Below are 27,743 nucleotides of genomic sequence, written 5' to 3'. Positions count from 1 at the left end.
CAGCTGCGGCCAACACAGTTGTTAACATTTGGAATAGGAGCGCTGCCTAGGGCCCGTTCCGCCATTGCTTAGAATTCCAGCTTTGACACGATCCCACTCAGATAATCAAAGGCAGCTTTGTCTTTCTTTGGTTTGAAGTGGCGCCGTTCTGCGTTTCATGTTCAAAGCGGGCCGTGATTAGCGCACAGCCGCTAGCATCGTCCCTAGCATGGGATCATTAATCACAGTCCATGATTATTTGACAGGGAGGCTCAGTCGCTCCACGTCACGCACCAAATTACCTCCACAACTGGGCAAAATGAGCGCGGCGAGGCCCGGACAGCTGTCGGGATTATGGGATACGCCGGACATGGGCCTGCTCTTTTGGCTGAGCTGCTGCAGAACTTCGCTCCGATCGGTCCCCGCCATTAATTGACGTCATTTCTTGGTTTAAAGCCCACCGCAGATCCATTTTTCCTTTTTCTTCTCACGCCTGCGCAAAAAATGACCTGCTGAGGACCGCCAGCGCCCCAGCAGGTCCTCAGGCCATCCGCGCCGCCGCTGAAGTCCAGCTGATGCATTCGTAAACGCAACAGCACAAACACGCCGCGGTGATGACAGGGAGGGCAGATTGATCCCAAACGACGCCGCGCTTCTGACATTTTGTTTGCGGGCCCTGTTATTTGGAAATGCGTCACCGAGTCCGGGTCGTTTACTCGCACAGCGGCGGCGTGATTGTCTTGTGTTGTTTCCCACGAGCGCTGTCATTTCACCGCCGCGTGGCCTCCGCAAATATCACTTTATCCGCAGAATTGCTGCTTTATTTTAATCCCGCCTCATCCCTCAGTGTAATCTCTCCTCTCTGTGCAGATGAGTCCAACGCTCCTTGAACCCGGGGGGGGGGGGGGCGCTGCTGAAGAATCCAGCCCTGCTCTTGAATCCTGCTCCCCAGGCTCCACCGCGGCTCTGATCCAGCTCCCAGTGGCCCAGCAGAAGGTAAAACCTGCCTGTTCTCATCTTTGGCAGAAAAAAGTCTACGCTTCCTTACTTTTTTTCATGTTTTTCAAATCCAGTGGGTCCTTTTCGACGATTTCTCGGGAACAAACGCTGATCTTTGATCATTAATAATACAAGTAGCACTGCTAAACAGGTGGTTCTATAACAAGATCATCAGAACGCACTAATGCAGACCATCTGTTAGTGCTGCGGAATCACCATTCCTTTAAACCACCGCAAATCCCTTCACACGCACAAACACTGACGGTTACTGACACTAACAAAGCAACCAAACTGTCCAAAACACCCCCCCTGGGCTTTCATCACGCTGATTATGCGCCGCCGAGACGCGACGCCAGTCAGTCAGATTGAAATGCTGCACCCGTGGCTGTCGGCTGCCTTTAAATAATAGATCAAATAATAAATATGGCTCCACATGTCACATGTGCGGTCTGGTTTGGAGCGTGGAGCGCACCCCCGGTCCCCAGACTTTGGAGAAATGGCCCCATTGTTTTCTCACTGTTTTGTGAGGGTAAAATATCGAATTTTACTGTAATGCTGTTCGCGTTCGTGCCAATTTTTCCTCCGTTTCATCACATTCATTTTCCATGGGGACGTTTGTGCTAACATTTCTAATATGAATACCTATTAATCAAAGCTGTTAGCGTTTAGCACCCCCCTCCCCCTGCAGAGTGAACCGTACCTTGAATTGTACCGTCTCAGAGTGTTGCCGCGGCACTTTCCAGCCTTCGAGAGGGTCGTAACAACGTATTGACGGCTGTAATCAACCTGACCTCAAGGAGAAGAAGCGCCGACGCAGATGTCCCGAGCTCCTTGTGCGTTCATCTCTCCCTGATTTCAGTTGCATAAGTTTTCGGAGCAGCGGTATTGGGCAATCTGGACTGAATGTCCTCCGGGCAGTTTGCACATTTTGTCTGTTTCCCGTAGCAGACTCGATAAACATGCACTGGCCTGGCTGGAGTTTCTAAATTGCTCTCTGGTGACAGTGTTTTTGTGCATGTTTATCAGCTCCAGCAGAGGTGGAACAAAGGCGAGCTTCATCTTTTCAGCCTTCTCTGATTCTTGCTGCACTAAAACCAAAATGGCTTGGGTTTAGCTAAAACTCTGTAGCATTTATACAGGCTGAATATTAGACGGTTCTCCTTTGTGCCTACAGCATTTTAGTCCCATATCAACTGGATATCGATCGTTGGTGACAACACTGCAGGACTCAGTGGGCTAATCTGTTCAAATTGAATTCCCAGTTAATGATGCGGGGAATTATTCTGCTTTTAAACTGTCGATATTTAGTCACAGCACCCAATGTAGATCTATGTTCTGGTCTCTATACTGTATTTGCACTCTCATTTCGGTTAATCTAACATTTTCATGCAAATTTGCATGTTTCTACAAGAAAACCAGCCCATAAATAAAAGAATTCCCGACTTCAACTTGACACGATGGGAAAAGCTGTGGAATTATCAGAGAGAAGGTTTGAGCGTATATCTGGAATAGTCTGACCTCTGTTGGCGATTCCTCTACTGTATTAGGGATACACACAGGGTGGCTCCTGGGCAGCAAAAACAAACGACACAGATTCATCCGGACGCCCTGAAGAGCATAAAACTCTAGGCTGGAACAGGAGCATCGTGACTTTTAGTATAATTGGCAACTCGTGGGTCGTAAATGCTCACAGTTAAAATGAATTGATACCACTGGAACTCATTTTCCTTTGACTTTAGGGAACGTGTCTCTGACATGAGCTGAGCAAGGAAGCTGCTTGTCAGAGAAAGTTTGAGATGTGACGTTAGCCTGAGGTTTTCTAGGGAAAAAAATCATTTTCTTCTACACTTTGATAGGAATGAATGAATTTTTGACCTTCGCGTGTGTTCAATTCCCTAGGACAAATCGATGCTAAATTACAGTCGTAGTTGGCCCAGGTTGCACACAAACGTCAACTGAATGATTTTTGTCCTTTTAGCTCGAGGTAGGCGACTATCATAACCCTCACTGTCTGCCTCTAGTTACAGTAATCGCGCATTGATTAGCGTCTGCGCTGTACGTCTGTAAGCTAGTATTGGGTAAGAAGCAAATGGTCGGAAGATCCAGAAAATGCTCATTTAAAGTGGAGGTGAGGGAAAACCATCCCTTCTGATGCATTTCAGTGCCACTGAAAAGTGTCTTTATTTCCCACATTACTGAGCGGACCAAGATAACGGGGGAGAACTATCAATAACACGGTTATGGAGCGTTCCATCTCTGCGTTTCAGCATCCACGTCAGGAGAACCCTAATCTTGGATGACTTCTTCCAGCGCCCTGATTCCACTTTTCTGCTGCGCTGTTTACGCCACTTGTCTAAAATTGCAGCCGGGCTCGCTGGCTGCATTGCCAGGAGCACTTCTAACATCCCTGCCTTGAGCACAACCTCACCTCCTCCTCCTCCTCGCTGTCCTCCGCCTGTGAGCCAATGCAAATTACAGTAACAGCTTGGACGTGAGTTTACTCAAGTGGTGCGAGTCGGACTCCGTGGGTGAGGCGGATAGAAGCGGAGCCTCTGCCAGGCCTCTTTAGGGGCTCCCACACTTTCTCCAGCACGCTAGACAATGGGGGAGCCGCGGACCACCACAAACGACTCCTCTGCCGCTACCGCGTGTCCCCGTATCTCTGGGACAAGATCTGAGAGGACGGGGCTTGGACCGCCGCACAGATGGACGCTCAAGCTGACCACGTTTCATGTGCACAGCGGAGGGCAGGGAGTGAGAGCCATAGGAGGCACGATTGATTTATTTCTGTCGCCGCGCGGTCGGCGGTAGGAGCCGCTCCCTCCAGCCAGATATGAAATCACAAGTATCGCTTTAAAGAGCGCCGCCGTGTTTGCGTATCAGAACACTGTTTTAGGACCGTAGCAACAGATTTGCAGAGTATATGTTGAACACGGCGATGCCTACGGTGTTAGCATTAGCCCTCCTAATGTGGGTGCTAACAGAGCTGAAAAATGGGCTGCTCACTGCTGCTGCCCTTCATTTCTACTTCGTTCTTGGTCTTCTGCTCACGTCCTGACGACGCATTCTAGTGATTTCCCATTTTGTACACGGATGAAAAGGGCTGAACAGGTTTTTGCACAAAGATGTGGTGGTTTTGTGCTCCTCCGTTGTCCGAGGCGCACCACGTGATCAATGTGATGCACCGTGGAGAAAAGAGCACTTTCCCCATATTTTCAGTTTTCTTTTTCTTTCCCTCCACTCACATTGGCAGGAAGAGTTTCTTCTTCAGGTTTAGGTCCAACACAAGTGAAGGCACTTCCTGTTGTAAGCGAGCGAGCTCCAGACTTTACACAAACACAGATGAGAGGAGCTGTTTGCCACACAGGAGGAAACAGCTTTCTTCCCTCCTCCTTTTGCCATACTGTACACGGATCCTTTTTTTTTTCCCAGCACAAAAAAGGCTGCAGCTCCACGTGATGCCGAACGCACCAATGAATTTGCAGCCACGTGACGCCGCTCTGAGACAAACACAGGTTCTTCGTGTATTCATACATAATGACAAATAGCACAAAGGAAGCCCGGCGTATAAAGAAATCAATACCCTGTGAGTCAGATGCGGCTTTTCAAATGACTCAGACTCGGGCGTGTTTGCCAACCTTGGCTGCATCTGCAAAGACAAAAAGATATTCGACTGGAAGACGGAAGAAACAAGCAGCCGAGACGCCGAGCGACTCCCAGGGAGCTGAAAGTCTATCGTATCAGATTTCTGCGCGCGCAGGTGCCTCTGATCCCGCCGCACATTCCTCCATCATACAAAACAGCTCGTTATTACGAGCCCTCCGCCGAGTGCGTTGCGTAATTCCGGCGGCTGATTAGAGCCGCGGTGACAAGAATGAGGAGCAGAGATTACATCTTAGCATGGCGACGCGAGCTCGCTGTCAAGAATAGCTGCTACACCAGTCGGCCTGTCAACGCCGCGTGTTCCTGCTGTTTGAGATCACGCCGACAAGATGCAGGCAGCAGAGAGCAAGACGGGGGGGGGGGGGGGGGGGCTTCTGGCGCACCAGCGCCACGGCCGGAATGTTTAATATGCAAGGTTAATGAGTTGACCCCCCCCTCCTCATTCTGCCCTTGATGCCCTATTAAATCCATATGTTTGCTACTTCCTCATGTTGCCAGTTGTTGCATCTTTCAGACAGAGAGAGAGACAGAGAAAATAGAACTGGTTGGGGGGGGCTATTCAGGCTGGTTAATTAGCATTGTCCTGCTGATCCAGGGCAACAAGTGGGGGGCATCTGATTCCTTTCTTCTCAGCACTGCGAGACGCCCTCCTGACCGCACAAGCTCGGCGCACAGAAGGTCAGAGGTGGGCCAGAGAAGTGCGCCTCCCCGCACCTCTGCCGACTTGACAAAGCCAACTCGACGCTGGGGGGGGGGGGAGACGGTCCTGACGCTGGAGACCTTTTCCTGAAAACACGGCATCAGCAAAGCTACACCTTCTCACGGGATTACCCGGCTATAGAGTTGAGCTGTGGTGCAGTGACATTTTGTGGATGAAAGCGATTGTTGGTACAGTCGGCAGATGTTAAGGGGATAAAGGTACCCCCCCCCTGCACTTCAGATGCAGAATTATTTTCAGCTGACGGCTCTTGGAAGACGCGGCCCAGATCATTAACGCCGTCCTTTTGTGCCTGCGTCTTCATTTCAGCCGACTTCGACTTTTCAGTGCTGGATTTTAACTCTCCTACAGACGATTGATTAGCATGCGCTGTTGTCACCGCGAATGCTAAATAGAACGTACGATATGGCTTCAGAGTGGAACTGAAGGATACGTCAGTCGTCCTCGGGGTGTGTGAGGAGCGCTCGCTGACTTGGATCAGAATTATGTTCCACCTGGGTCTGCTTTCCTGTCATTGTTAAAACTGTCGCCGCGGCTTTACCGCCAACCTGACCTTGTGCGCAACCATGGATCAATACTACTTGCAGCGGATCAGTCCTTCATCGGGCTTTTAACCATGTTTTATATCCCATTTCAGCTTCAGTTATGACTTCATACTGAACACAAGTTCTATTATTGAGCCCCCCCCCCCCAGCCTTGACTGGAGCGAGCTTCATTTAGTCCAATCAATGCTTGTTTTCAATGTTTCCTCCACATTGGAGGCTTCTAAGAGACGCCTCCCAGGATTTTGGCAAAGGCCAGGGTTAAAAATGCAAAAAACCTGCTTCAGATATTTGCTTTATGTGCTAAACTGAGAGAGCAAAATCGATGGTGTCACTGCGAGCGCTGATGAGGCTGGACCCGATCCCAGCGACATGACGGGTGCGCCGTTAGCATTTGACAGGATCCACCAACAGGATGTACGACATGAAGCCAGCGTTAATTCAACGTAGAACAAAGAAGCGAAACTAATTTGAGCCACGGCAGCAAGCTGAAGACTGAAGAACAGAGAAGGGAGTGTGAGACGCTCTCACTGATCTCACTTCAGGGATTTTTCGCTTTTTAGCAATTTAAGAAAGGATCTTGTGCCAATGGAAAACCTAAATAGAATGCTATTTTTGCTACTCAACACACTATTTGTGGTTTTGTATACGCCACGTCTGTAGCCCTTCACATGTATTGATTAGCATGTTTAGCTTTAGAGATTAGCGTGCGCAGCATTCATCACTGACTTCCAAGGCTTAACCTGCCCACTGTTACAGGGGAGGGTAGCAACTTATCTGCGGTCAACCCACTGTTGATCCAGCCATGTAATTGTGCAGTAATGTGTATAATTAAGCTGTTATTATCCATCCTGTATCCCACATAGGGCAATTTGCAGATTTGAGACTTACTAAATTATGCGCGTAATCGACCTACAGCTGCTATCACACACGCAACCTGACTTGTCTATATAAACACGCCTGATTCTAGATCAAAAACTCCGCCCGTGTGGCTGTTTCTGCTTTGTACACTGGAAATGATAAAGAGGTTAAAGAAAGAAAAGCACGTTCCCGCGCTGACCCAGTTCAGCGCTGGTGTTCTTTCAGCGCTAAAATTCCCAGCAGTGATTTGCATTGTTCTGCATCTTCAATCTGCTTACGAACCACTGGGAGTACACGTGCAGCGTGGCCACGCTACGCTAGCTGGGAGGGAGGGAGGGAGGGAAAAATCCTGAAGAAACTCACCAGATTTCAATCCCTGGTCCCCATCAGAGGTTTCACACCAGCATCCCAACGAGCCGGAGGTCAGAGCGACGGAGCTGTGGCAGCTCCCTCCCACCGGTGTCAGAGGGAGGACAAACGCACCTAGAACACACAACACACAGTTAGCTCCCGTGCCGGCGTCGGGACACGCTACAGCTGCGCTTTCGCCGCTTTTTGCCACATTTATCGCCTATTAGCCGCTGCTGGAGTGAAGGTGGCTTCATTTCTCAGCACGGAACAGAAGCGGAAAACAGTCGTAATCTTGTTGACGGAACCTGCTCCGGTTTTCGGTTTGGCGGCGATATGAACGCTAATCTGATTAGGAAAAAACAAGAGCGGGGCCTAATCGCCGTGAGAGGCGCGAGAAAAAGCGAGGTGGAGATACGGCGGCGATGATTGTGCGGCCTGTCATTAATATTTCACTGCATCACGTAGCTCCAGGAGGGAACAAAGTGTAGAACTGGGAGGGAGGGCTGATTAAAAATTGATCACATTTTCTCTTTTTTTTGGGGGGGGGAATTTATCTGGCAAAAGCAAAGAACGGCTCGTGGTTGAGAAAACATATTAAGAATGTTGCATTTGTCTGCATGAATGAGGTTTTCTTGCTCATTTGAAAAGCCATAAGCACGGAGGCGAATGTCAAGGTCATACGCCTCCGGTTTCTCCCTTGTCCTTAAAATTCGGAACAAGCCACACGACATATCGCAGGACTGCCTGCAGTGCAGCAGCACGCAACCCCGGAGAGATTACCATATCGCTCGCATTCGCCTGCAAGGAGCCGTCATGCATTCAGAAACACAATTCTCCACTCAGGTTCGTCTTCCGGCTCCACTGTACATCAATTTGTATTCAGAGAGGGCCTTTAGGCGTGTCGGCGGCGGCCGTCCCTTCAGCCGATGAAGTATTTATCACGCAAGATTTTGCTTTTTGATACGTCACTCCGATCCCTTTTCCTATTTCTCTGCCTCCCGCTGCCGGGGGGGTTTTACTCGAGAGTGGCACGGCCGGCCTGACAGACGGCGTGACATTAACAGGCGCGAGTGGCCGATGGGGAGTGCGTCAGGGTGTGAATCTGTTTTGAACCCCATGGTCATTCACCCACGCACAATGGAGGGACGTCGGATTTGTCGGTTTTATCTTCATTTCCGAGCGTCAAATAATCACCTGGCCTCGCTGCGATAAGTCCAGTGTCGGTTCTGGACACGTACTCTACTTAATCTCCAACACGGCATCCCGACGACTGTATCCAACATTCGCTTCCCTGCTCTATTTTTCCTCTCTGTCAGGCCGTTTCACCCCTCTCTTGCTCTCTCTTCCTCCTCCCTCTGTCAGATCCTCATGTGTAGTGAAAAGACGGATCAAAAATTCCTCTGTGGGCTATTTTAGCCAAAGGACACTCTGTCGAGTTGTTTCCGATCAGGGCGATTCTCTGGTAACTGGACCAGACAAAGACAGTTGTTTCGTAGGCAGTCTTCCTCTGCTGCCAGCTTTGGTGCTGAAAATACCAACAGATTCAGGTCATTTTTGTTGTCAATGAGCTCACGGACTCAACACAAGGAGAACACGGAATAATAAACGCTGAGAGATCAGCAGGAAGACACCATGACACTAAAGCTCACGTGACTCTCCGAGTCCCGTCTGAGTAATCAGAAAACCCTGACGGGGATCCTCAACATTTTGTCCAAAGCATCATTGTGTTGCAAAACTTGGCAAAGCTTTGCTGCAGACTCAGAAGGGCCAAACGGGCTGTACATATCCAGCCTGGCTTTGATGTGTGCTGCAGTGGGAGGGCTCTACAAGAACCCCCCAGGAGTCCTGTTCTTCTTCTGGCAACCTCGAGAAGATGAACACATCTCTGTGTTCTGGGAAAGAATCTAATGGCCTTTATTCTTTTATTATTTTCTTTATCGGCTCTGTTAAACAACAAAAGGCTCTTCTGAGAAAACTTCCAGGAATCTCATTAAGTCGGATGCTGATAACCATCTGGAGATGAAAGGATGTTCAATCAATCCGCTGCAGACGAGAGTGAATGTGTTTGTACAGGACACAGCGGCCAGATTTGTTACGGAGCAACGGCAGCAGAGCGGTCAAGATGGAAGCTCTTGAATACCTTGAATTATTTCGCGCAGATGGTGTCGGGTTCGATCCAACGCGGATGAGCCGTGACACCTCTGCAACGTTCTCTGGACCTCCGTCATGTCGCCATGACTCAGCGGCGGAATAAGTCGCTCATTCAGGGAAGCAGATGTTGATGTGCAGGTCGTTGGAGAGCGTGATGGCCGCCGTAACGGCCAGATCGCGCTCATCATCGCCGGATCCGGAGGAGGAGCCAGAGCCGACGGGCCGTCGCTCCGTCCCACTGGCTTTCCAGTAATTTAGCCTCCGTGTCGAGGCGCTGATTAATGGCCCTCCCGTGTTCGCTACATGGCACGGTATCAATCATAATAGCTTGCATATTCAAGGTTCCCAGCTGCTGCGCTGCAACACGCAGAGCTCGGTGACTTCGGCGAAAGAGCGGTCGTGCTGAAACCGCCGCGCTTTGGATCGAGCGCGTCTGAGCGCGTTTTAGGTCAAATTGGCCAAACGCAGACCAGCGTTTTGTCTGAGCCGTTTTCCCCCACTTGGAACAAACGGAGGCATTTTCCTGAAATAACACAAACATTTACACAAAAGTGCTTGTACCTGCAGTTTGCTTTTTATTAGCTTCTACAAACCTTTGCCATTAGAGGTCAGGGAAAAAAGATGAATGGTGCACGCACCGCACGCTCTCCAGCCGATCGATACTCATGAATTTGGTGCTGCCAGAGGGCAAAGCCACTAAAATAAGGCCAGGTAATAAAAAAAAAAGGGTTAGAACACAAAAAAGACCTCCAATATTGCCAGGTTTTCAATGGGAAGCCCATTTTATTTGTCTTATTAAAGGATTGTAATGTGTAATCTGTCCACAGGCACATTTGTAGGGTTCCTCTTAAATGGGGTTCAAGATAAACTCCATGCGGCTCTCGTTTAAATCACCTCCTTGAGACTCAAATAAAAATGTGATCTTAGCCCAGTTCTGAAGTCCTCAGCCAGCCTGTGGAACAACACTTGTGGCCCTTTTATACCAGAACTGTTTGCTTCGCCTTAAAGGGAACCAGAGTTCATTTTCACGGAGGCGTGATTAGTTTGGGCAGGTGGGACATTTCATCTGAACTCTGAAACAGACCAAAGAAGCAAAGTCCACCTGAAAATATGGGTCTTAGTTTCACTGTAAGCAAACACTGGGGCCGTTCGCTTACAGTGTGAGGATCACGTGGGCCTTCCTGGCCATGGCGGCCCCAAACGAGCAGCGGTTGTAACCGAGACATGGTCCCGTGGGTTTGGTCCACTTTGAAAGATACAGTGTCAAGGTGAACCAAACCAAATGGAAGATGTGAAGTACTCAAAGTTGGGAGTGAAAAAATGATAGGTTAAGTTTTCTCCTCAGTTCTACTGGAACGTTTTTGGAATATTTCCTGATTTGGAGGAAGTGGAAAAGTAATCAGTCCAAGGTAGTTTTCAATGTCATGTCAACTGGACTGGGTTTCTTCTCTTGAAGATGTTTCGCCTTCTATCCAGAAGGCTTCTTCAGTTCTGAAGTCGCTGGGGAGAGAGCTTGAAAATATATAGCCCCTGTGGACCATCTGCATGCTAATGATCTGGGTGGTCACCTGAGAGTCGTTAGCAGGGTCGTTGGTCGGGTCGTTCACCTAGTTTCTGTTGAGGTGTCTCCCCTTTGTCTGCTGGATCACATGGTGGTGAGTCACTGGGTCTCCTGGAATTCCAGGAGACCCAGTGACTCACCACCATGGTGACCTGGATGATTGAGAATCTACACAGACAAAAGTAATCAGTGTGTCTAAGTCAGTCAATAATAGAGGTCATAAAATATGCTGACTCACCTCTACCCACTAATGCTATTGTCACTTGTGTCCACAGTTTAAGTCCTTGAATGCATCACGGCTGACGTTTCCTAAAACTGCTTCTGTATCTTTCTGGGGGGGGGATCAACACAATTTTAGCATGGTGGCATTGTTCCCAAGGACGGAGATGTTGTGAACGTAAACAAAAAATGTCCAAACAGGAACACGAGTCCACGAGAAGATCGTAGGGGTCGAAAATGGGTCCATAACCTACTTGGGATTCTTAAACGCCTAACAAAATATTTATTCCAAGGATAATTTCTGTTCTAATTGAGGTAGTTTAATCTCTGATTATATTTCTAAATTTGCCATAATTAACTTTACCCAGAAACTCAACCTTGAAGATTACAAGAGCTTAATATGACATTAAACATGACACGCGTGAGCCTGTCTGGGTACAAACAACCTCTGAGCAGATTTGTGACGCTAATAAAATATAGAACAATTAACTGTCAGGGGAAAAAAGACTGATTGGCGGAGGAGAGAGGGGTAGGGAATAGAGGTTGGGTTATTTATACTATCCTCTCTCCCCCAATAAAATAATCAAGCCTTTATACAGAGCCCGGCAGCACAAGAGTAATTCGCTAAGTGACAATTTGAAGAGACGGAGCTAACTCTGAATCACTCTGACCAGACAGTTATTTTTCCTTGTTTGCCATCTGTAAATAATGCCGGTTGTGCCTGAGAATCGCCGCAGCTGTCACTTTGACAGGTTGTGGAGGTGGTGTTGCAGCAGCAGCCAAGCAGGTTAGAAAAACAAGTGCTTCATTCCTCTTCTCCAGCAAAAACACTCTGCTTCCCTTTTGGTCTGGAAGAGTTCCTGCTGTTTCCTTTTTTAATATTTGGTTTTATTTAATGGGACAATTTCCACGATGGTTATTGTTAATATCGGCTTGGCAATAACACAGAAAGGGACAAAAGCAGCAAACACCCGAGGCCCCCCGAGCACATCAGCTTCTGAATGCCTGTTTAAACAATATTTGTTGTTTTTGGTTGCATTTTTCACATACTGTGTATTTTCCCGTTAAAATAAACCTGACAAAATGTATAAAGAGTCAGCAAAGATGGAATTTTTAGCTAAATCGGTCCCCAAAAATCAGTTTTTTTGAAGAACAAGTAGCATTATGTTGCACTGCTAAACCCACAATTCTCTTCTCTCTGAAAAAAGGGCCGTGAACCAAGTGACTTGCCTTGTTTAAAATCCTTTCTCACAGATTCCTGCTGCTTTACACGAGCAACTGAACTCCCTGTTGCCTGAGCCTTTTCATTTTTGGCACCACTCTTTCCAAAAAACTGTTCTTAGCTCTGAAGAAAATGAGCGTTATTGGAGCAGACCCCCCCCCCCAAAAGGAGGTGAGTGGCTTAAAAACGAACCTTCTGTGTACAGACGGGCGTCTGTGTGTTTAAAAGGACTTTAAACTCGTCCGGTCTTTAAACATTTGCTTTAGCCCACATGGTTCTCATCAGCGCTCTAATGGGGACAAATAATTCTTTATATCCCTGCGCTTCCTTGGCTGTTCAATAATTGACAGGCGGTAAAGGAGGAAAAACTTCTTGGACCTCTCTCCAAACCCTGACCGAACGGTTTGAAAATGTAAAATAACCCTGTGAAAATCTTTAAAATGAGCATCTGCCGGCCTCAAAGCATCAAGTATTCATGGCTTTGGAAGCAACGTGCCGTGTACTCCGAACTCCTCGCTACTCTTCGGCTGCACAATCAAAGGCAGCTTTCATACCGAAACCAAGACTTAATTAAGGGTTTAACTGCGGGGCAACTTTCTGTACTCCAAAGTGATCCAACATTCCATTTCAATCATGGAATCAACTGCTTTTACGGACAAAATTGCACATTAGGCCATAGCCTTCCCACTTCCGAGTGATTTCCAACTGTCCCAGCAGACGAAAGAGGGGAATCGGCCAAACTGACAAATGGGCGAGCGGAGCGGAGCGGAGAGGAGAGTCCGATATTCCTCTTCTGATGCCCGTTGTCGGCTGGATTTTGGATCTGTGGATCCGTTCGCATTTATCTCCACATGTTGATAAACTGCAGCTGCGTGAAATCCATCCAGCTCAGACGGATCCATTCATTTCACTCGCCCTCATTGAGTCCTCTCGGTGTATCTGACAGTTGTAAAAATATGTATACGGCTGGCTTGGCTGAGCCGGTCATCTATAATGGATGATGGGATAGAACAAGTCACCTCTGCTGGGAGACGGTGACACTATAAATTCTTAAAAGAGGCCCTCCAAATATGCATTTACATGAATCCTGTCCTGGCTGCCTCTGCCAGGCTTTCAGAGACACGAGTGCCCAATGAGGAAATATTTATATCGTCATTTTCACCTCAAAGAAACTGGCTGGTCGTCGAGAGACTGAGGAGATTTGGGGCAAAAGCAGCCTCTAACTTCTGCTAATTTGAGCGATGCAGGGGCAGATTTCCCCCGCTGCTCCCTATGCCGACATCTGCTCTCTGATTGCCCCACTGACGCCACAGACCACACCAACTAGAGCCTCCGAGAGGAGGTGGAAGTTGCAGCCTGTCAAGTGGGTCAGACCCAAACTCAGCTCATCGTTTTCTGTACTTTTCATTTAGAAAATGGACCCGGACTGATGTTTTCTTTCTTTCTGACCAGATAATCAAGTGAGACCAACTGAAACCTTTTTAAAATTCTAGAAGAACCAAAAATTGATGATGAATTACTGAATTTTTAGCCACTGCACACTGTAAAATTACCTAAACTTGTTAATCTTGACTGTTTTTAAAAAAAAAAAATCTAATTCTAATAATAGGTGACAAATTCTGATGGTAATAGGACTCAGGATAACTCTTGTTTTTTGACCATGAAGGTCAAGAACGTAAAGAAGGAAAAAACATACAAGAAGAAAAGCCAACGCTTCTGCCTCTTTTTGACCTTTTGTGTTTGACCTGACTTAAATAATTCACTTGAGCAGCCCTTTCTGGCTGCCTTATTGACCTACATCGAGGGCTTTAACGATTTCTTTTGTGTTATTTATGCCACATTAGGCTTTTGAGGTTGTTGGAAAAATGTGCGTTTAAGCAAAATCCAATGTGCGTATCAGGTGATCTGTCAGGAGAAGGACGTCTGAAATGACTGCCGCCGCTATTCTAATAACTGTTTAAATTAATTTTCTATCTTAAAACGGACGTTTCATGCGTCCCTGGGTGATAAAATCTCCAAATCATTCAAGCTAAAATAACATAAAACGCACATTTGCGATACGGACGAGTGTTTGAAAGAGCCCGCTGAGGCCCGCAGGGACTGAATCATGAGTGTTTTAATGGCGTTCTCCAATTAATTGACTCCAACATGTCTGCTTCTCGACGTTTAAACACTCAAGTGATTCTAAGTAATAAAGGTCAACTTTATTTGCTAAAGGGGGAAAATGAGGCCCAAGCTTGAAATTCAATCATTAACTTTGCTTCACAATGACGCAAATTTAACCGAGGCTAAATATTAAATTAATTAAAGTAAAAAAATAATAATTGTGAAACAGACTTTTACTGTGGCGGACTTTGACCTTGTCTGTCGGCTTTATAAGCAATTTTTTTTTATTTTTAAAAGACACGTTAAAACAAAGTTGAGCTGAAAACCTGCTAACAGGAATGCTAAAGGGATTAACAGTCAGGGGGAGTTTAGCTTCTGCATACACAGTGTGTGGCAGGAGTGGAATATTATCTCCATAATTTACAACCCACAACCTGCACATATGGTGTGTGCTTATAAAATATTAATTAGGCTAATATCATGACGGCATATTACATATCTTGACTGGACCTGAATTAAATAAATAAGTCAGCAACAGCAGCTGTGTTGCAAACCTTTATAATAATACGCCAACTGGGATTTGCTTTACGGTGCCAATAATGCATTAATCGCATTATTCCGACGATGCCGGGGCAAATTATCACGACATAATCTGACGTTAAAAGCTGTTTCCTTTCCCCGGAAGTCCATGTAATACACGCCCGGAAGGATGGATCGGCTGCCCCTCGGCTAACCCTAACCCTAACCTGTCGATCGTTTGAACTCCATCTGACCACTGACGGCCTGTAAAATTAACAGCGTACAAAATTCTGATGGGCCTCATTTCAGGCCTTGACGTTCCTCATCTGAACCGACCCACGTCCTGCACCTGCAGGGGCTCGGCCGCGTGGCTTCAGCCTCCTCCTGCGTCATTTAAAAAAAATAAATAAACAAAGCGACCGCATCCACAAATGCGCGACGCCTGTTCCAGCGGCGGTTGCGGAGAAACGCACAGAGGGGTCATTCAGACCCCTGTTTTCTGGCAGCCATTTCAGCACGAGCACACATGGGCGTGAATGAAAGGGAGTGTGGAACAAATGGTGCTGTGAGAAGCCCTCCGGCTGATACAATACAGGAAGCGGCGCTGCCACCGCTGGCCACTACTGCCTCCACTGTTTTTGTTTTTCTGTGACGTGACGGGACTGTGAAGGTGGCGGAGAAGCCACAGTTCACCTTGTTGGGCTGTAATAATCCTCCGTTTTCACGTTTCTCCCGATACTCCGCTGTTTATTATCGTGGCTCCCAATACAGATGGACGGTAATGAATAAATTAAGCATTAGAGTGAAGGCGGAATTTTACACGGAGGTCACATGTTTCCTCTCTGCCGTTCTAAAGCGGGCAGAGCAGCGGGAAATGTGTCCAGCCAGTCCTAATGGGCCAATTATAAATGGGCAGCCATCAGAGAGCGCCTGAATAATTTACAACCCCCCCTTGTTGAGCTGCACAATCAGAGGTGCTTCATTTCAAACAAAGGGGGCGTTGCATCCGTTGTGCAATCTTGTCCACTCCGTCACGTTTCCACGCCCCGGCTTCACCTCTCATTTCCATTCTGCTGGAAAATAGATGGCGGTGATCAAAATTCGGGTATTCGGATCGCAGAGCGCCGTCTGAGCGCGCTGCCGTCGTCTCCAGGGGCGCCGAGAAAACGCAGCGTGAGCCGTTAAACCTGCTCCCTGCTGTGAGGGATCCCGCCGCCGCCGCTTTTGTTTCCTCACATCACCGGGGGCGACGCTGTAAAACCGGCGCGCTCTTACAATATTTGGAACCTCTGATGATTCATAAGTGTATCATCGGGATTAAAGTCTTCGTCCATGAGTGGGTTCATTCCACGATTCTCTCCCAGGTGCCCCCCACCTGTCCTACTCTGACCTTCGCCTATTCACTCACGTTAGCAACATATCAGGGGCGTCACTAATATTTGTTCCACAGCTCTGGTGCCTTCTGAACCACACGTGTGTTCTTCTCACTAATTTGTGGGTATTGTTGCAATTCTTTCTCTGTATAATGACTTTAATTTGTTGGATAACCTACAGATGCACCACCGATGTGGGGAAAAAACTGCCCAACAAGCTGCAAGAACATGTGGTACTGAAGGGTTTTGGGGTAACTGGAGTGAGGTAAACATGTTATTTGTGCAGAGAGGTCGGAACGCTCTGATTGGTTTGCACATGTCCGACGGCCTCTCCGTGCCAAGTGTGCAAACCAGCAACAGCCTCAAATATTTATCAGCTGCATCAGTTCATCAAGCGACAGCGACTTTGCGGCTAATGTTTCCAGGAAGTTTTAGCAACAGGGATTTGTTTACCCGAGTAAATATGGTTCGTGTTTCAAAAAGTTCCAGAGTGGTTGAGTCAGTTGGAGCCGCTGAAACTGTTGTGGTTCAGCTTCTAATAAGTTTTTCAAGTGGTTCCGTATGTGCCAACATGAACTCCAGCAGCATTTGTGATGCTTCTTCCACACCTGGACCTCATTCTTCCACTTCTGTCCACTAAGTTCTTTTCTTTTACTCCATTTTGGAGTACGGAAGTACGGAACACTGTGGCTATGTTCCACAAAGTGGTGCTCTTCAGCACAAAAACCCAGGGAACTCCAGGGAATTGGAAATATTATTTATCCGTTACTCCCTTAGCCCTTAGGGGTGCGGCGGTTTTTAGGTGGTTTTTACGATTTTTAACCTCCGCATCCGCTTGATCCGAGACTCTTTTTTAAAGTGGTATATTCTCACACCTGGGAGCTGCCGTCAGAAAAGGTTTCTAATTTTGGAACCCCCTAACCCTCAGAGGTGGGCCGACTAAACCTGCGCCCCCAGCTGGAGCAGAGGCCTTTTTTCTAGTCGCGTCACATTTGAGCAGCCAGACCCAAGGAGTCGGTAATCCTCTGCTAATACAGACAAACACAGAGGCAGAGGGAATCTTTGCTGTATGCAAATGTGCCTATAAATACTCTTTATAATGACACTTGAAGGAATACACACCAAGTTAGTATATATCACAATACATTAGCATATTTATTTGCTGTTTGAACACAACTTTATTACACTAAATTGAAATGAGCACAGAACGGAGATTTGCATTTTGAATGTAAGAATGTAAGAGGATTAGATCCTATTTGCAGCTTGTCACTTGAATCTGGTCTGTAATTTGTTGCCGTGGGAGGTGGCAGCTTCCACCGCAGTGTGCACCTGTGCCGAAAGGGAACTTTGCTTATCTCTCCGCCATAACCTCTTGTTTATTAAAGAGACGCTCTTTCTGAAGCCTTTTTGTGAGCGGATCATTGGGCTGCCAAGTCTCACAAAGTGTCCAATTTTGTGATCTTTAACGAGGCTGAAAGTCAAACGACACATTCATTTTCTAATTTAAAAAGAATCAAATGGCACGATGAGTAAATGAGTAATCGGAAGGTGTTTTAATTAAAACCGAAGCACTTCCAGCCGTGCCCAGCAGGCGGCTCGGCGGCGCCCTCATAAATTCTTGTTTCTGCAGTTGCGTTCGCGTTCAAACACAACATAAGTCGTGAAGCTTTTCACCAGTGCCGAGCTAATGAAGACGGATCTTCTCGACCGCACAGTCCTGTAAAGAAAACAGGGGGGATTGTGCGTGAAATCTTGTTTAGTTCCCGCCGCTCCGACTTTGTGATCGCCTCTCCTCAGACTGACATGAGAGGGGAAAAAAAGAAAAACGCGCCGAAGCCTCCTCCTTTTTAATTATGGCGCCCTGAGAATAGCAGCTGATGCCAACAAAAGACATCAAAACAGCTATTTGCGTGTCGAGAGTTTAATTTCTGAATGCTTTAAAAGAAGCTATACTCTGCTGTGTGTGTAATTTCAGTGTGTTTTCCCAGTGGAAAATGGCTTCTGCAAGAGCTCGGCAATTTCCCTCGATATCAGACTCCTGTTGATGGCTTCGCCTTTTTCCGAAGCTCTGTGGCGCCAGGTAAACATCGGGTACTTCAGAACAACAGTTTAGCTATCATTTAATTAGCCTTCCCTTTTCGATTCTAGGAAAAAGAGACATTACCAAGTTTTTATAAAAAATATCACATTATATTTAGTTCCTGATTTCTTCTCGGTGATTTCGCTTTCTGACACCTTTATTAGCACCAAACAAGATCACTCTGGCGTTCTCTCTTCGGTTACCAGTATCTCCAGCCACGCATTTGCGTGTTGTTTTTGTTCCGTAAAGATGAAATCTATAAAGTCAAACATGTTCACGCTAACAAGGACGCGCGGAGACACAATGAGGAGCGAGATGGGAAAGGTTCCGGATCTGTATTAATTGAGCTCTCTTCTGCTCAGTATTTATATTTAGAAAAGCTTCCAGCCGGCATGAAAATGAGGCTAGTTCATAATCCCATGACCACGTAATCAACTCTACTTTAATTAAACATCAGACATCAATTATACTTTCAAGGAAACTTCCTCCCAGTCTTCTCCACATATATTCTGCTCATTTTACCGGCATCTTTTTAACAGCTAAATATATTCTCACCATTATAATTTCGATTTATCACTTAGATTTCTTTTGTTAAAGCAATAATGGGGCTGATTTTTCACTCACTCGGCTCAAAATCGATGTCCCTTCATATAACCAGATTATCTCAAACTACCAGGGTCAATTTTTACAATGGTTGGTGACCAAGCCTTGAATTATAGATGGAATCATGGTTTCAGGCAGCCGGGTCACAGGTTTAACTTTGACCAGGTTTTTGCTCCTACGCCTGTTAGTTTAAAGTTCCAGGAACTTTTATTATCTCCTGGGATTAAAAACCCCCAGAATAACCGGGTGCATTTCCACCAAAATTACTGAGGAAACGGACAAACTGTCCTTAGAAAAGGACCTACGAAGGGTTGGGACTTTTTTGGATTCCCTGGAATTCTTGAAGCGCTGGACTGCTTGTGCTCCTCCTCCATGCACCATGAGACTGATTTAAAGAGATTTTCCAGAAAACTGAGGTGCAGTGGAAACACAAACCACACAGAAAACCAGGAATTTCTTTACCTGGGTTAATACGTTCCTGAATAATAAGAGTGGACAGGGGGCTCATTGATGACACTTAAGATATGCTCCGACATTTTTCCCGGTCATGCTGCAGCTGACGATCCCTTAATTGACTTTTCTTAACAGGACGCGCTCGTTTTCGTCACAGGCGACGACTCAAAAAAAGGTCAGATGGACGAAAACTGCAGCAGAAACGATCTTGTAAATTCATAAAGATGTTTTAAAAAGAATTTCCTGCCAATTTGCTACAATCTGGTTTTATCAGACTTTCAGCAAAACCAGCATACATTTGGGACTGGCTCCTGCCGTGTGTGTGTGTGTGTGTTTGTGTGTGTGTGTGTGTGTGTGTGTCTCTGTGTGTGTGTGTTTAACAAGGACGCCTCCCTCTGTCCTGCAGCAGCGCGTCACAACCCTTCCAGGGATCTGGTTTGAGACCCGAGAGGCGCTTTAACGGCGCTTTTCTCTGGGCTGAAAACCTGCAACCCTTTCGCGTCCATCGACGTGTCTTTTCCTCATCCTCCGGGTCTGCGTTTGGTGGCTAAGGAGGGGGGGGTTCTCCTCCATTGATCTTGTTGAAATAGGGAACTGAGTCTGCGGGAGCAGAGGATGCTGGGATTGCTGCAGGGTGGCAGAGCAGTTCTGATAATGGAGCCAACTCCCATTGCGCAGGCTATGAGGCAAACAGCCGTGGCGCCAGCCCGGCCCTGCCTCTGTGAGAGGATAACTAACAGTATCGCTCTGCAGAAGCCCCCGCAACCACCCCCCTTCCCACCACCCCCGTGCATGTGTGGCTAAATCAGTATGTGTGAGAGGGAGAAAAGAGGAGAAAAAGGAGCCAGATGCCATTTTTTTCTTCCATCTCTTCATTTCAGCTAATGTATGTGGAGGAGAAAACTGTAGGCATGGAGTGTGTGTGTGTGTGTGTGCGTGTGTGCGTGTGTGTGTGTGCGTGCGTGCGCAGCCTTTGGTGTAAACTGGGAAGCTGGAGAAACGATTTCTCTCCCTCCATCTCTCCGCTCCCTTCTTTTTTGTTAAATACCCCCAGCCTGGATGGTTTCTGCGTGCTGCTGTATTATGCAAATGCGGGTGGCGTTTAAATCTCGTTCTGGGGACTCACCAGTGTGTCGTCGTGGCTCCTTGCGGCGTTCACTTCAAAGCGATCTGCAGAGAGAAAATAAACGGTCACACCTTAATGTGAGCACAAATAACGCTGGGTTAGCGTTGGGTAACGTGGCGACAGCGTCAGAGCCATAAAATAATTCAAGCAATAGAGATCATATATTAATTATACATTTCTAAAGATTTTCCCATTTAGGATGCATAGAATCCATGTTGTAATAAGGGGAACTGATTACCCCGAAAATGTGTTTCCGATTTTCACTGACATAGCAATTTTTATGGGTCTATTTAGCTTTTAGGAGCCTTTAATACAGAAAAAAAACATCAAAACACCACAAATAGGGATACAAGGGTGGATAAAGTGAGGGTGAGAAGCAGCCTGACATTGACTCTTTAAGAAATGTGGCTGCTTTGAGTAAACTTTAAAAGCAGCATCATGTCTGGAGTGTGTCCAGTGTTATTTGGAAGGGCGTCCTCTGTTTTTGGAGCAAGTCGGGACACAAAGGGGACCACTGGCTGACTATCTGAGGCCCATCGTTGGCTGGAGTGGCACGAGCTGAGCTTTAACACAGCCGGTTGGTGCTTTATAGGCGGCTACGGCAGAGGAATTTTAAAACCAATTCCGAGGCGAAGCGGCGTTCCGGAGGCCTCGGCGTTGCTTATGGATTTCAGGGGAAAGTCGTCAACAACGTGGACACTGTGATCAAGACTCGGCCATTAGCGTATTCTTCATCTGCTCTGCAATCACTGTGTTGTTGTGTCTGGCACCATTTCATCTGTGATTTACCTGCCGATTAACAGGCAAACAGATTTGACAGGTGTCTTGTTTTCACGTGGACGCGGCGGCTCTCTGGACGCGTCCCCGCGAATCGTTCATTTAGCGCTTCATTTGCTTTGATGTTTTCCCAAACCACCTGTCACAATCTCTTCCTTCCATGTTTTTTCCGTCAGATATTTTTGTAAAAACGTCCTTCCTACACGTCTCTTTGGCTCATGCTGCGGCGGCAGGTTTTTGTGATCCGATGTGCATGCGCATAAAATTAATCAGATATGAATCACAGAGCATCGGCGGGTAGAATTAGACCGTGTGGTGCTGTATAAAAAGCCGGTTTTGCATCTGTTACATAATCAAATAACGATCAGATTCACCAGCCTTCGACCAGTGTTGGAACAGGAGCCTCGAACGTGCAACAAAGTCCACTTGTCTCCTGTTTCACTGGTGGAGGAATAGCTCCTGTCCTCCCCTGTCAGCTTTAATTACCACGGAGGTGATCTTGATCAGCCCCCACCCGTGTCATTTTTATCAGCCCGACCCGTAGCAGCGCGGCTCGGCAAATATATCTCCCTCGGACAAACACCCCACGTGCAAACACGATAGCCCCTCACAAAAGAACCCCCGAACGCAGCGTCCAGCATCCCTGTGCGTTTATCACACCCTCCGCTCGATCGTTAAAGGCGAGGTGAAAGGTCACGGAGGAATACGTGATGGGTACATCAAACCCGGACTTCCAGTGTCGGACATCTCGGAGGAAAGACAGGGATGTGAGGAGTAATTTAACGCATGGCCACCATCTTACGCCGGCGTTCCCCGGAGCATCCGGCAACGGGGAATTGATTAAAATGCGTTGCGGCCGCGCACACTTCAGTGGCGACCATCAGCAGAGCCGTTCGTGCCTCTTTAACTGTGATCATACGTACGGCACCGCTTCCTTCTAACTGTCCTTCCGTCTCTTCGTCAAACTCCCACGCAGCCACAGCACGCGCGCACGTTGGTGTGACATATGCTGAGGCGAACCAGTGCCGAGGCCTGCGGGAGTTATTTTTTCTTTTAATATACACTCCTCTCAGAGGAAACAATAAATTAGGGTTTCCTGACATGAACAATAACACAGCTCGTTCATCATGACAAAAACCTCGAAACATTGAGACAAAACGGTAACGAGGAAATGCGGCAAAAGCATACAAATGTAGTTACGTACATCTCCAGACAGCATTGAGAGTCTTGTACATTATTAGCATATATGCTAAGATTAAAAATACACACCCGCGTCCTCAAAGTGCAGCTTTCCGAGTTTTTACTTTTCCTACTGAGAAGGCTGCAGCCCCGTTCATTTCTCAAGGTCGAACTATTCACTGTACTGCGACCTCGGTTCCTGCAGTTAACAGGATAATATCGGATCGTGGGTAGCTGAGCTTTAACGGGCACTCCAAGCGGTGACAAAACAGACATTAGAAAGAAAATAAACCATTTCTGTTCGAGGCGAAAACGGCAAATGTTCCAGGCTGCGGTACGCGGGACTGGAGGCCAGGAATGGTCATGGAAACATTTCTGCCTTTCAGTCAGAACACTCTCAAATTCTTAATAAAGTCACGCCGCCGGGCTTTTCTGTATCCAACACATGTGAAAAGTCAGCTCACAGAGCACATTATTCTGCTGGACCTTCTGCAAGGGTCCGTAAACATTCCAGGCGAGCGCACACACGCTTTAAAAAAGGGAAGAAAATCCACATTTTTATCTTGGTTGATAGTCAACTTAACCATTTGGGTGAGCTGCAAATACTGGCTGCTGAGACGCTCTGACGTGAGAAGCATCACTGACTCACTGAAGACGTGTGATTACGGCCACCCGACAGCGAAGAGACGAGGCTGTCGTTTATCAATCTAGCATTTAGGTCATTATTCTTCCCGACTGAAAAACACAACATTACACACTCTCGTCGCACCAGGTCAAGTTGGCAATCTGGCTTCACAATGACGTGCACAGATGAGCGTCCACGTTGGGTTGTTTAGCAAGTGTGGTTAACTGTGGATACTAAGCCTTTTTGAGCTATTTATGAAAATAATTACATGGCTAACTGTTAGCAACAAGCTCTTCTGGCTATGTTAAAAACTATTTCTTTTTAAACTAGCACTTCTCCCGGTTCGACATGAGCTGCTGTGGTCACAGGTTTTGTTTTCATTACGAGCAATTTTGAAAAACAGGAATTTTAAATGCCCCCCCCCCCCCTGCATCTAATGCATACACATGAAACCTAATTGGGTGTGTAGGTGGTTGGTTGCATAAATTAATAGGCCATTCACAAATTCATATATTTGTGAGGACCGTGCTGCATGTTCCAACGTTCCGTTTGGTTACAGGAGACAGCTACACCCGAGCTGTAAAAAGCAGAATGATTCCAGACATTTTGTCTCACTTACTGCGCCGCTGCTGTCACGTCCTGCTCCACTGAGCCACTACCAGCTTCCATGGCGGTTTCAGCTTCTGTACGAGTGCGATACGCCGCAGATATGAAGTCATCAGGTAAAGGGGCGACATTTCTCTGGTGTCTCTTTAACATGTTTCCTCTCCTGGCTAAGTTCTTTCTCCCTGGAACAGCGCTACGGATGCCACCAAAGGCAAACCGAAGACTAATTGCGTGCACCAGGTGTTGCCTGCTGTTTGCCAACGTTGGGCATGTTGTGATTTTCGCCAGAAACCCAACAGCTGTGTTGCTCGCCCGCCTCGGACCAGCGCGGTTTAACAGGCAGCATACGCTTCTCTAAGCTTGCCCACACAGTTGGCACGCCAAGCATCACCAGTACCTCCAGGGTGACCAGCGTGACCTCCAGAGATGAGAGAGCTACAGACAAAGGGGCGCGACCTCGGGGAGAGCAGAGGCCCGTGCTGAGGACTGCACAGGAGAGAGCGCACGCACGGCGGGGGCGTTAAATGGTGAAAGAGAGAGAGAGAGGAAAAAACTGGACTGATGTTTCAACAAGATACAGCGACTGGGATAATACGACCCCTTTCTTGGGCAAGACATTTAGCGGCGGTGCAGACGGTAACCGTGGGGACAGTGCACAGAAACACAAGTTGCCCCGGAGAATCGCATCACATAATATACGCTCTAATTATTGCTCCAGTTAAGCCGGGGAAGTGAAATAAATAAAAGCAGGAGTCGCCTCCACATACAGTACACACGGCACTGCACAGAGGGAACTGAATAATCGTCCCGCTCGTGTAAATAAGTGCGTAAGGGCTCATCGCGGCGTCGGGCCTCTGCGGCCGTGCAGGTCAGCGGCGCCGCTCTGATGCGCAGACGTGGAACGTGCTTCGGATCAGAGCTTTCCGTCCTTTCTCGATGAGTCAGGGAGGATCGTCTCTGTTGCCCATGATCTTGCGCTCTGGTAGTAAGCGCTTTCTCTTCCATTTAAGCAACACACACACACACACACACCACACACACACACACTGACCCGCGGCCTCTGAGTGGCTCCGTGCTATTTCTGCGCGTAAGCGTGCTCAGCACATTCACTGGTGCTGCTACATAAATTATCAGTGGGTGGACTCCAGCCAAGAGCTGCTTTTTAACACGTCGCCATTGTGACACATTAACTGCGTTGCACTTTTAACAGTTTTCATTGTGAAGTTTAATGATTTATGAGGCGGATCCCTGATTGGTAAAGATCTTTAAACCTAAATAACGTTGTTTAAGTGTACGTTTACAATATCTAGCAAAAGCAAGACAAGCAATGTAAATATTTTACAATTTATTGCGTAACCCGAGACCTCTGATTGGCCAAATTAACGGTGTGTACTGTTCGGCGGGGACAGATCCAGCTAGGTCCTAATGGGAACATTTTTTTAATGTCGACTCAGAGCTAACATGCTACAATAACAGAAGGCATTTAGCAGCTGTTGTGCTGCACCATTTGTGTGAGATTCATAATAAAGCAATGAAATTAAAGTTTAATGATCTTCCAGACCCCTTGTTCACTTTCACTTGCACAGTCAGAAGGTTCCGTGATGCTTTGCTAGCTTAGTTCCGCCAATTTCCATTTTATAAGATGGTTTATTTGTGAAGGTTAACTACCGGTAGGTGTTAATAAATTATGCTCATAATTTAAAAAAAAAAATCCTCTTTTCCAAAGCAAATAAACGAATTGGAGCCAGTTAGAAAAAAAGACGAGATCAAAATAAAGCAGTTTGACATTAAAATCAATGTTTCTGCGAATGTCTGACAGACAAAGGATGCTCTGGAGAGTGCAGAAAATGAGCTCAGTTGTTTCTTTGGTCATTTCAGATCCAAAAAATTGGCATCTGAAATCAAGTAAAACACGAAAACAGTCGTTTAAACGACAAATAGTCAAAATGGAGACGACGCGAGTCGGCAGGAAGCGTCTCTCTTTCCGAGCGTCGTTGGTCTGCTGCGGTGTTAGAGGGGGGGCATCGATTGGAAATGTGATATAGCAGAAAAAAAACGCTCGCCTAATCAGGACAATTAATCAAACTCACAACTTTTGATTAATTTCGGTATAATTGCAAAGCCTCGGCGTAAAGGTTTGAACTGGGAGAGCGAATACCTTCTCAGCACAATCCGCACACTCCTGTTTATTGAGGCCAAAACTCCTCCCTAAATATGAGTGCAACAATAATGCAGAATTCCCCTCAGACATCTGGGCGTTATGATAAATGCTGGGTTGCTGACATGGCACAATCAGAGCAAAAAAACAATAGTTCGTTCCGGCTTCAAATTGCCTCGAAGCACAAAACGTCTACGTTTTCATAGCACTTAAAAAATGCTGAAGTGCAACATCAGTGTTTGAGGACTCGCCTGTTTAAAATGATTATGTCATTTCCTGTTGAGCCCAGGCGGCATCCGTTAAATGTGTTCCAACGGCCGTCTGGTGATTACTGTTATTAATAAAAATGGAGGAAATTCCTGCGCGGCCGTCATGCAGCTATGCACGAACAAATTGGGACAAACATCAGCAAATGATTAAACCGTTCGTGTAATCGCGTTCAACATGAAATGAGCATCTCGGATGACCTTTGAGTTCATTTAAATGAAGACAAATTCTGTTTAGCGTGTGCAGTTTTATTCGCGTGTGTGTTTTTTAACGGCTACAGCTGCGAAAAAGTGGGAAAAATATTCAAACACAACCCCGGCTGCCCCTTCCTGTTCCATTTCTTTGGCAAAAATCAAAAGCTGAAAGCACAGAGCCCGCGCCCGAATCCGAACACTCAATAAAGAAATGTCTTTTGTTGCCGGCAACATTTCCAACATGGAAAGTCAAGGTTTGGAATGAAAAAGTCAGGGTTGAATCGCTGCTACAGACGTCAGCGTGCTGTTGAAAGGTGTTATCAGCAGCGGTTAATCGGACAAAAGTCGGGGGCATGTCGCCACTGTAAATCGTTTTCAGGATATTTCAACAAGGCCAAATTATTTTTCACGGAATATGAACGCGACTGTTTTCTTGCCTTCTCATGCGCTGCTTTCAATTGCAGGGATTAGAACGGGATTGCGCTGCAGCTGATAATGAACCAATCATACTAAGCCAAAGCCAGTTTGTCTTGATTAGAGCTTTAAGTCTGGTTTGCAGACTTTAAGGAGATGCCGCCTCGATTCCAGACAAGTTCTGTGGAGATTAGCGGGGTCTCCTTACATTACGACATAAGTGACTGTTCACGAAAAGCTATTCCGAGATTACCCGGGAATCCCATCGGTCACGGAAAAGAGAGAAAGAAACCAGATCACAAGGAGCGAGTTGGAAACCATGAATTCTTTAAGTGTTCCTCGGAATCTTTAGGATCGCCTCGATTCTACAGCAGCCCACGCTGGGGTGAAGTAAGATGAGATGAATACAATGAAACTTTAATGAGCTCCATGGAGAAACTGGGCAGCAGCAGCAGCAAATATTGATAAGTTATAATAAGAACAGGCTGAATATGTGGCGTTCAAGCCTGACTATGTATGTAATGCTCTGGTGGCATCAGACAGAGGCGAGTTTTATTATTAACAAGGCTATTGTGTGATTAAATCTTTTCATCAAATTAATCACAGGGCGGCTGCAGATTAATTAGGATTAATCACAAGTCAAAACTTGCCTGATAAATTATTTCCAGTCATTATGGCGGGAAGATGCATAACAAAAGGCACCCAAGTGCGTTGCGATGGGGCTTCAGCCTCGTAACTCTTCAGCAGAACTCGCTAACAGGCTTTGTTATTCATCCACTCCGAGCCATCGACTGGCCCGGCTGGTTCTGCTCTTCAGTATCCCTCTGCTCAGCTCTGCTGCTCTACAGCCCGGCTACAACGCTGGCACGACAGGTTGCGCGTACGTTAATTATGTTAAAAATGTAGCTGTCATCATTCCAACGGTGCTAATTGTTGTTTAGCCACGTGTGACTGCGTGATGACTCAGCAAATGTGTGTGAGAACCATTGGTTGTTCT

At 46.9% G+C, this 27,743-nt stretch overlaps 1 protein-coding gene and 1 long non-coding RNA gene across 2 annotated transcripts in view; one reads left to right on the top strand and one right to left on the bottom strand.

Moving 5' to 3' along the window:
• The window catches only part of lrfn1 (leucine rich repeat and fibronectin type III domain containing 1), a 64,684-nt gene that overhangs the window by 7,452 nt on the left and 29,489 nt on the right, over positions 1 to 27,743 (bottom strand). Inside the window, 2 exon segments of the mRNA XM_057050208.1 lie at positions 7,126 to 7,245; positions 20,527 to 20,570. The gene's annotated coding sequence lies outside the window, so the exon portion shown is untranslated.
• Positions 809 to 24,549, top strand: LOC130535262 (uncharacterized). Its single transcript, XR_008953072.1, has 3 exons — positions 809 to 975; positions 23,667 to 23,829; positions 23,905 to 24,549. It is a non-coding gene; the product is annotated as an uncharacterized LOC130535262 (long non-coding RNA).

The sequence above is a fragment of the Takifugu flavidus genome, chromosome 12 (genome assembly GCF_003711565.1).
Source record: "Takifugu flavidus isolate HTHZ2018 chromosome 12, ASM371156v2, whole genome shotgun sequence".
Taxonomy (NCBI): Eukaryota; Metazoa; Chordata; class Actinopteri; order Tetraodontiformes; family Tetraodontidae; genus Takifugu; species Takifugu flavidus.
This window is presented reverse-complemented; position numbering and strand designations above follow the sequence as displayed.